This window comes from Salmo trutta, chromosome 24 (assembly GCF_901001165.1).
Source record: "Salmo trutta chromosome 24, fSalTru1.1, whole genome shotgun sequence".
Classification (NCBI taxonomy): Eukaryota; Metazoa; Chordata; class Actinopteri; order Salmoniformes; family Salmonidae; genus Salmo; species Salmo trutta.
Window position 1 is genome coordinate 33,361,781 of NC_042980.1, and position 11,193 is coordinate 33,372,973.

Here is an 11,193-nt window from a genome sequence, read left to right on the forward strand (position 1 = left end):
ATCTGCATCTTTTTGTTCATCATCCATCTTAGGCATGAGGATATGATAACAAATGAAACCGTAGCTTACAGAGAGAGGGTATAAGGTAAGATATACTGTACATAATGTAATTTACAAAATAGCCTCCAACACTCTACTCAGCAAACTGGATGCAGTCTATCACAATGCCATCCGGTTTGTTACCAAAGCCCCTTATACCACCCACCACTGCGACCTGTATGCTCTAGTCGGCTGGCCCTCGCTACATATGTGTCGCCAGACCCACTGGCTCCAGGTCATCTATAAGTCTATGCTAGGTAAAACTCTGCCTTATCTCAGCTCACTGGTCACGATAACAACACCCACCCGTACCACGCGCTCCAGCAGGTATATCTCACTGGTCATCCCCAAAGCCAACACCTGCTTTGGCCGCCTTTCCTTCCAGTTCTCTGCTGCCAATGACTGGAACGAATTGCAAAAATCGCTGAAGCTGGAGACTTTATTTCCCTCACTAACTTTAAACATCAGCTATCTGAGAAGCTAACTGATCGCTGCAGCTGTACATAGCCCGTCTGTAAATAGCCCATCCAATCTACCCACCTCATCCCCATATTGTTTTTATTTACTTTTGCACACCAGTATTTCTACTTGCACATCATCATCTGCACATCTATCACTCCAGTGTTAATTTTCTAAATTGTAATTACTTTGCTACTATGGCCTATTTATTGCCTTACCTCCTTACGCCATTTGCACACACTGTGTTATTGACTGTACGCTTGTTTATTCCATGTGTAACTCTGTGTTGTTGTTTGTGTCGCACTGCTTTGCTTTATCTTGACCAGGTCGCAGTTGTAAATGAGAACTTGTTCTCAACTAGCTTACATGGTTAAATAAAGGTGAAATATATATATTTTTTAAATACAGTAGTTTTGGCAATGAGGTGACAGGGGTAGGATATATCTGTCAGTATGTCTGTTTCAGCCTGTGTCAGTATATGTAGGAGGGACAGTCGAGGTGCCACTGTCACTCTCGGGCCTGTCATCACTTCCTCTGCTACCCATAATCCTTCACTCCTTTCTCTAATCTCTTATCCCAGGAGGGAGATAACATACCTTAACAGTGTATTCGGAAAGTATTCAGACCCCTTGACTTTTTCCACATTTTGTTACATAACAGCCTTATTCTAAAATTGATTAAATTGTTTTTTCCCCCTCATCAATCTACACACAATACCCCATAATGACAAAGCAAAAACAGGTTTTTAGAATTTTTGGTTGTCCTTCTGGAAGGTTCTCCAATCTCCGCAAAGGAACCCTGGAGCTCTGTCAGAATGACCATTGGGTTCTTGGTCACCTCCCTGACCAAGAGGCCCTTCTCCCCCTATAGCTCCGTTTGGCCGGGTGGCTAGCTCTAGGAAGAGTCTTGGTGGTTCCAAACTTCTTCCATTTAAAAATGATGGAGGCCACTGTGTTCTTGGGGACCTTCAATGCTGCATACATTTTTTGATACCCTTCCCCAATCTTGTGTCGGAGCTCTACGTACAATTCCTTCGACCTCATGGCTTGGTTTTTGCTCTGATATGCACTGTCAACTGTGGGTCCTTATATAGACAGGTGTGTGCCTTTCCAAATCATGTCCAATCAATTGAATTTACCACAGGTGGACTCCAATCAAGTTGTAGAAACATCTCAAGAATGATCAATGGAAACAGGATGCACCTTAGCTCAATTTCAAGTCTCATTGCAAAGGGTCTGAATACTTATGTAAATAAGCTATTTCTATTTGGTCAAATGTATAAAAAACAGTTTTCGCTTTGTCATTATGGGGTATTGTGTGTAGATTGATGAGGGAAAAAAATGATTTGATACATTTTAGAACAAGGCTGTAAGGTAGCAAAATGTGGAAAGAATCAAGGGCTCTGAATACTTTCCGAATGCACTGTAACTCTGTCTTCATGCATGGACAGGTACACACACACACACACACACACACACACACGCACGCACGCACGCACGCACGCACGCACGCACGCACGCACGCACACACACACACACACACACACACACACATACACACACACACACACACACGCACACGCACACGCACACGCACACGCACACGCACACGCACACGCACACGCACACACACACACACACACACACACACACGCACACACACACACACACACACACACACAGAAAATAATGATATACAGTATTTAACTTTCACCTAATGTAACTCCAGTACAACCCCAAAACAAATTCAGATACAACCACAGCTAAGTCTCTTTTACTGTAAAAAAAAAAAAAAAAAACTTCCCTTTAGCTTCTTGAGGCTCAATCAATCAGTAATACTCTTAAAGGAAATATTCAAGGATAGGAAAGATGTAGCTAATTCCTAATCACCCTCCTTTCATTCTAAGGGATATTCAACCCTTTCTTTCCCCTCTTTAGTGTTCATCAGGCAGGATTATGGTCAGAGCATAGTTTGTTTACTCAGTCAAACAGCATCAAGTGATCTGGAACAGAGAGGTGACGCTCCACAACTTAACTTAATCTCACCATTTACAACAGAACAGCACTGCCAGGGTGTGGGCTGTGTGTGGGGAAGAGTGTGTGGGAAGAAACACGCTGCCAGATCATATTAACATAACCACATAACCCCTCCACCTACCATCCCTGCTTGTGACCCGACCCGATATCAGCCCTGCTGCACCCGTATCTGATGAAAACCAGGATTGATGGACACTCGCTGTGTCTCCTAAACGCACCTCACTACCCCAGTCACCCTCCAAAATCCCCCAAAACTCCCTCCCACACCACTGTAGGCCTAGGTTACACCACTGTGGAACATTTAAGGCACACAGACAGACAAACGTTCAGTACAACACACACAATTGGCACAACTGCCATGAGCTGACCTGACTATGGTTTTTAAGTGACACGAACAGTGATATGCTGTGATACACAATGATACAATCACCAAACCTTGCACATGTGTGTATATGTGTGTGCATGCATATGTGTTCACACAGACTGTATGTAGGTGAGATAAGTGTTCTATTTAAGTGTGCGCTCACATACTGTAGACCACATAGTGACCTGAGTAGGCATCCTGCTAATGATGTTGTGCTACTGCTAGCCTCTCTCTCTCTGTCACTCCACAGCCAAACCTGGAGAGAATACAGAATGTTGCTCCTATTCCTGCATGGGCCCTGTTGCTGTCTCTCCGTCTGTTTCATGTTTTCGCGTCACCAGTAACATGATCCACTCAGTAGGAGAGTGTTGATGTTGACATGAACAAATGACACAATCAGTCTTTAGATTGAGTGTGTGCTGATTACAAGTCTGTGTATGTAAGAGTACGTGTCTGATAAGTCGCAGGGGCTGTTGGTTAGAGCTTACCTTAATGCACACACTGACAGCCACTCTATCTAGATAACCCTGTCTGCGTTCCTAACAGTAAATTAGTCCATGCATTGTTTGTTCCCACCATGGTGATACTGTCAGACCAGGTGAGGTGCAGGTGACCAGTCAGAGCAGAATGACAGGGATGGAGGGGATTGGTGACAATGTCACAGCGGGCCGCACCTTGTCGTCTCTCTCCTTGTCGACCAGACACGTGGCCGTTGCTCAGATCTGTCTACTGGACCATCCATTTTTAGACTGCTCCTGCTATTCTTACAAGGTGACTTCTGACCTCTGTACTCATTATAGTGTTGTTATCCCAGACCTGAGGGATGGAGCGAATATGTGAGTCTTATAATGTGTGTCATGGTTGACTGGCAGTTTCCCTCTCCAACCCCATCCCTTCACCTCCCTCCTATTCTCGCTAAACACTGGAGACAGCAAATTCTGTTTATGTGTGTGTTTTCCTTTCAGCCCCTCAATGACCATTCAATACTTTTTCCATATAGAGAATGATGATGATGTGTCCGGTAACACTTTGTTTCTTGAAAGTCCAATATCTTGAAAACTTGACTGCTGACATGCAAAACATTTTGGAACTGTTGTATCAACAGTGGACTTATGAAGAAAATATACCAAAACCTAGTTTTTGAGTGGATTTTCCCTTTAAGTTGTTATACAATGAAAATAACCATAATATTGATATCCAACAGCTATAGGTTGTACCAATATATTACAATTAGCATGCTTCTTAGGAATTTCTCTTTCATTAGTCATTGATGAAAAATGTATATAGTACATTGCTGGGTCATTACTATAGAAATTCAGATCTTATTAAAATGTTCCATGACTTTTCTGACCTACATGAGTTTTCCCAACATAACTGACTGGACTTTTAGTGAAATCAAAACAAGCAGGAATGTAAATTGGCCCCTGTCGGTTCCTCCATGAGAACAAGGCAACCAAGGTTGGGGGAAAGCAGGAGGTAATTTGGCCTCAAATGCTGTATTTTTCTCCATCGAGCTTGAAGCTTCAGTTCCACCATCTAGAGTAGGAGAGGGATAACAAACGCAGGAAGAGGTATCTACAAGACTCCCTCACCCAAGGCAACTACCTCAGGTATGCGGAGAAACTTGCACTGTGTGTGTGTTTGCGTGTATGTGTGTGTGTTTGCGTGCATGTGTCTGTGGACAGACATGGCTCCTTTTGTTATTGAAGACAGAAAAGGGTGTGTATTGTGTGTGCGTGTGTTTGCTATACGTCCATGAAAACAGAGGAGAGGAGGGCATCGCTCATCAACTTGTCCAATAAACATACACTGCATCACGCAACACACAATACCCAGTCACTGACACAGGGGTCGACTGAAGGTTCCTGAATTGGGGCTATTACAGAACTTAATGATGGATTAGATTGATACATGTCTCATAGGATACTATTAACAGAAAGAGCTTGTTGTTGCTAGTCTTATTATGTGTTTTTGTGTTGCATTGACATGTTGTTTTCTGTACATGTGGTGATGTTTTATTAACTTCAACTTGGGTCTGCTAAAGTGGCTCAGTCGCATTTCAGGAAATACGAACAGTAATGAACACGTTTTATTACACGCTGTACACGTTTGTGAGAATGTGTGTATGGGCGTGTGTGTGAGGGGAACGGGAGGCTTGTAACTGTGTGTCCACACACTCGTATCCGCTGATAACATTGTGTTGGGCTGCTGGCTGGCTGGCTGGCTGGCTGCCTGCCTGGCTGAAGGCACAAGCAGGGATGAAATACTACCCTCGATGACGTGTGTTCCTCAGATAGGACAGGGAAAGGGTGTTACCCTTCACTTACTACTACAGTATGTACCTTTTGTACAAGCCCAACAAGCCCCCCTACACCCCCCTTCTCACCCCTACATCCCCCTTCCCCCTCCCTTATACCCTGCTCCCTCCTACATCCCTCTGTTCCCCCCTACATCCCCCTGCCTTCCCCTTCTACCCCCTACATCCCTCTGCTCCCCCCTATGTCCACCTGCTCCCCCCTAAAGCCACCAAACTAAAGCAGGAAGTACCAGTGACTCGCTCAATATGGAAGTGGTCAGATGACGCGGATGATACGCTACAGGACTGTTTTGCTAGCACAGACTGGAATATGTTCCGGGATTCATCCAATGGCATTGAGGAGTATACCATCTCAATCATCGGCTTCATCAATAAGTGCAAAGCATCAACACAGGATTAAGATTGAATCCTACTACAGCAGCTCTGACTCTCGTCGGATGTGGCAGGGTTTGAAAACTATTACAGACTACAAAGGGAAACCCAGCTGCGAGCTGCCCAGTGACGCGAGCCTACCAGACAAGCTAAATGCCTTTTATGCTTGCTTCGAGGCAAGCAACACTGAAGCATGTATGAGAGCACCAGCTGTTCCGGACGACTGTGTGATAATGCTCTCAGTAGCTGATGTGAGTAAGACCTTTAAACAGGTCAACATTCACAAAGCCGCGGGGCTAGACGGATTACCAGGACGTATACTCAAAGCATGCACGGGGCAACTGGCAAGTGTCTTCACTGACATTTTCAACCTCTCCCTGACCGAGTCTGTAATACCTGCATGTTTCAAGCAGACCACCATAGTCCCTGTGCCCAAGGAAGCGAAGGTAACCTTCCTAAATGATTACCGCCCCGTAGCACTCACGTCGGTAGCCATGAAGTGCTTTGAATGGCTGGCCATGGCTCACATCAATATCATCATCCCGGATACTCTAGACCCACTCCAATTCTCATACCGCCCCAACAGATCCACAAATAACGCAATCTCAATCATACTCCACACCACCCTTTCTCACCTGGACAAAAGGAACACCTACGTGAGAATGCTGTTCATTGACTACAGCTCAGTGTTCAACACAATAATGCTCACAAAGCTCATCACTGAGCTAAGGACCCTGGGATTAAACACCTCCCTCTGCAATTGGATTCTGGACTTCCTGACGGGCCGTCCCCAGGTGGTAAGGGTAGGCAACAACACGTCTGCCACGCTGATCCTCAACACTGGGGCCCCTCAGCGGTGCGTGCTTAGTCTCCTCCTGTACTCCCTGTTCACCCACGACTGCGGTGCCAAACACGACTCCATCCCCATTAAGTTTGCTGACAACACAACAGTGGTAGGCCTGATTACCGACAACGATGAGACAGCCTACAGGGAGCAGGTCACAGACCTGGCAGTGTGGTGCCAGGACAACAACCTCTCCCTCAATGTGAACAAGACAAAGGAGCTGATCATGGACTACAAGAAAAGGTGGACCCCATTAACATCGACGGGGCTATAGTGGAGCGGGTCAAGAGTTTCAAATTCCTTGGTGTCCACATCACCAACAAACTATCATGGTCCAAACACACCTCGGGAAGAGGGAACGACAACACCTTCTCCCCCTGAGGAGACTTAAAAGATTTGGCATGAGTCCCCAGATCCTCAAAAACTTCTACAGCTGCACTATCGAGAGCATCCTGACCGGTTGCATCACCACCTGGTATGGCAACTGCTCGGCATCTGACCGTAAGGCACTACAGAGTATAGTGCGTACGGGCCAGTACATCACTGTTGCCAAGCTTCTTGCCATCCAGAATTTATATACTAGGCGGTGTCAGAGGAAAGCCCCAAAAAATGTCAGACTCCAGTCACCCAAGTCATAGACTGTTCTCTCTGCTACCACACGGCAAGCGGTACCAGAGCGCCAAGTCTAGGACCAAAAGGCTCCTTAACAGCTTCTACCCCCAAGCCATAAGACTGCTGAACAATTAATCAAATGGCCACCTGGACTATTAACATTGACCCCCCGTTTGTTTTTACACTGCTGCTACTTGCTGTTTATTATCACTTTAGTTTATTTGGTAAATATTTTCTTAACTAACTTAACTTAACTCTTCCTTGAACTGCATTATTGGATAAGGGCTTGTAAGTATGCATTTCACATTAATGTCTACACCTGTAATCGAAAGGTTGCAAGTTCGAATCCCTAAGCTGACAAGGTACAAATCTGTTGTTCTGCCACTGAACAAGGCAGTTAACCCACTGTTCCTAGGCTGTCATTGAAAATAAGAATTTGTTCTTAACTGACTGCCTTCCCCTTCTCCCTCCTACATCCCCCTCTGCTCCTCCCTACATCTTTTTAATCCCCCCTACATTCCCTGCTCGCCCCTGCATCCCCCTTCTCCCCCCAAGATTCCTCTGTTCCCCTCTACGTCCCCCTTCTCTCCCCTACATTCCCCTTCCCCCATGTATCTTTTGTACAAGCCATTCAAGCCCCTACATCCCCATCTCCCCCTACATCCCTTTGCATCCCCCTTCTCCCCCTACATCCCCCTTCTCCCCCTACATCCCCCTTCTTCCCCTACATCCCTATGCCCTCCCTACATCCCTCTTCATCCCCCTTCTCCCGCTACATCAACCTTCTCCCCTCAAATCCCCCTACATCCCCCTGCTCCACCTACATTCCTCTGCTAACCCTACATCTATCTATTACCCCCAAATCCCCCTACATCCCCCTTCTGCCCCCTACGTCCACCTACATCCCTCTGCTCCCCCTACATTCCTCTATTCTCCACTACATTGCTCTGCTCCCCCAACATCCCCCTTCTCCCCCCTACATGCCTCTGCTCCCCCTACGTCCACCTGCTCCCCACTACAGCTCCCTTTCCCCTGTATATCTCCCTCCTCCCCTCCCCCTACAAACTCTGCTCCCCCTACATCCCTCTGCTCCCCCCTTCTTTCCCTACATCCCCCTGCATCCCCTTTCTCCCCCTACAATCCTCTGTTCCCCCTACATCCCTCTGCTCCCCTTACATCCCCCTACATCCCTTTTCTCCCCTTACATCTCCCTGCATTCCCCTTCTCCCCCCTACATTTTCTGTTCCCCCCTACATCCCTCTGCTCCCCCTACATTCCCTTTCTCCCCTACAATCCTCTGTTCCCCCCTACATCCCCTGTTTCCCCTACATCCCTCTGTTTCCCCTACATCCCTCTGCTCCCCCTACATTCTCCTTCTCCCCCTACAATCCTGTTCCCCCTTACATCCCTCTGTTTCCCCTACATCCCTCTGCTCCCCCACATCCTCCTGCATCCCCATACATCCCATTTCTACCCCCTACATCCCCCTGCTTTCCCCTTGTTCCCCGTACATCCCTCTGCTCCCCCTACATCCCCCCTCTCCCCCTACATCCACCTGCTCCCCCCTACATCCCCCTACATCCCCTTTCTCCCCCATACATCCTCCTGCATTCCCCTTCTCCCCCTACATTCCTCTGTTCCCCCAACATCCATCTGCTCCCCCTTATATTCCCCTTCTCCCCTTACATCCCCCTACATCTCCATACTCCCCCTACATCCCTCTGCTCCCCCTACATCTCCTGCATCCGACTGCTCCCACCTACATCCACCTTCACCCCCTACATCCCTCTGCTCCCCCTCTGCATTTCCCAGAAACCTTTACTCACTCGTATCCCCCACCCTCTCACTTCTCAACCCTTGTTCTGTACCTGTGCCACAAATACAGTATTCATTCTGTGTTGGGTTAACAGATAGTATATGTCCAAATCTAACAAGATTGCTTGATAATCTGTGGTCGCCCCACAACCTAATTTTAACCCTACGCTTATGCATTTCTCCCTGCACCCCAACTCCTCAAATGCATCAGCAATGGATCTCTGTGTTTTATTTTCCCTACCCTCTATTCTCTTTCCCTCCTTATCATATTATCACACACTGAACCTGCTCACCTCTCTTCCACCCCGTCCTACTCACCATCTTGCTCGCCTCTACTGTGTGTCGATCCTCCTTTCTGTCCCAAGGGGCCCGGCGGTACGCAGAGAGGAAGCTGCCCTTCCACTTCCTGTCAGAATGTTGGGAACACTCAATCCCCTCTCTTTCTCTCTCTCTTCCTCCACTCATTCTCTTCATCTTTCTCCCTCCTTAGGCCCATGTTTTCTGTGAGTATGTTTCCTAGTTTCCAGTAAGGAATTCTTTAATGGCATCATTTTATTTTCAGGCTTCCTAGAGCAGGGTTTGGTCTTGTGAACCTGCAGTGAGGGCTGACTACAGGACTGTGACTCACTCATCCCTCCTGGCTCCAGGACCAGGACAGAGCCCTCACTGAGTATGTGAACATTTGAGGAATGTAGCCTAGATGATGCATGGTCACAAAGTCCAGTGTTTTCCCTGTCTTGCCTGCCTGTGTCCCCTGCTCAGGTAAGTTCTCCTCTAAATAGCTACCTGTGAATGCACGTCTGTACATGGCAGGAAGCAGGCCCTGGTCTACAGTAAGCCTTTGCCCAGCAGCCTGGAGTATGTCCCATGGGGACCATTAAAACCACTAGAGGTCCTAAACATACTTGTCTGGAGTGGAAGTAACACAGTTAACACACACTGAGGACAATAGAGGCCTTCTCGACACTCTGAGCATTGGACTTGGCAGGTCCAGTGAGAATATCAACCAGGCCTGCTCCAGCAGAAGGAGGGACAGAGTGCTCGTCCAAACCCAACAAACCTGACCCCCCAAGTCCAACTGGGCAACAACAGATCTACCCTCTTAAACAAAAAGGTATGGTCCGTGACCAGCTGAAGAGTTACAATACCTTTCATAACCCAAGCTGTGTGTGCATGTGGGTTTGTCTGTGTACCCCTCCTGCTTATCTGGCACAGGAGCTTGATCCAAATGGGGGTTCCAGTTCAAACAGTGAGATTGAAAAGTCTTATCACCAGTTCTCTCTATGTACAAACAGTTGGCTCCGTTTGCCTTGGTGAGTATGACGTTTCGGAAATGCCTTTGTATGGTCTGTTCAATCTTAAAAACAATCTTTGGAAAGTAATGATCATTGGGTTCTTAGAGGAAACACCAAATTGCTCAGGGGTAGAGAGAGGTGATTTGTTCTCACAGAGGTGTGAAACAGGTTAGATCTGCCACGACCATATAAAACTCTCTGGCCGTTGCATGATTTTACTTGTAAATTGCCTTATAAGGCTTACTGAAACCTTCTAAGACCCTTAATAAAGATACATACAGTACCGGTCAAAGGTTTGGACACACCTACTCATTCAAGGGCTTTCCTTTATGTTTACTATTTTCAACATTCAGACATCAAAACTATGAAATAACACATATGGAATCATGTAGTAACCAAATAAGTGTTAAACAAATCAAAATATATTTTATATTTGAGATTCTTCAAATAGCCACCCTTTGCCTTGATGACAGCTTTGCACACTCTTGGCATTCTCTCAACCAGCTTCATGAGGTAGTCACCTGGGATACATTTCAATTAATAGGTGTGCCTTCTTAAAAGTTAATTTGTGGAATTTCTTTCCTTCTTAATGTGTTTCAGCCAGTCAGTTGTGTTGTGAGAAGGTAAGGGTGGTATACAGAAGATGGCCCTATTTGGTAAAAGACCAAGTCCATATTATGGCAAGAACAGCTCAAATAAGCAAAGAGAAGTGACAGTCCATCATTACTTTAAGACATGAAGGTCAGTCGATATGGAACATTTCAAGAACTTTGAAAGTTTCTTCAAGTTGCAAAAATCATCAAGCACAATGATGAAACTGCCTCTCATGAGGACCGCCACAAAATGGAAGACCTTTAGTTACCTATGCGGTAGAGGATAAGTTCATTAGAGTTACCAGCCGCAGAAATTGCAGCGACAAATAAATGCTTGACAGAGTTCAAGTAACAGACACATCTCAACATCAACTGTTCAGAGGAGACTGTGTGAATCAGGCCTTCATGGTCGAATTGCTGCAAAGAAACCACTACTAAAGGACACCA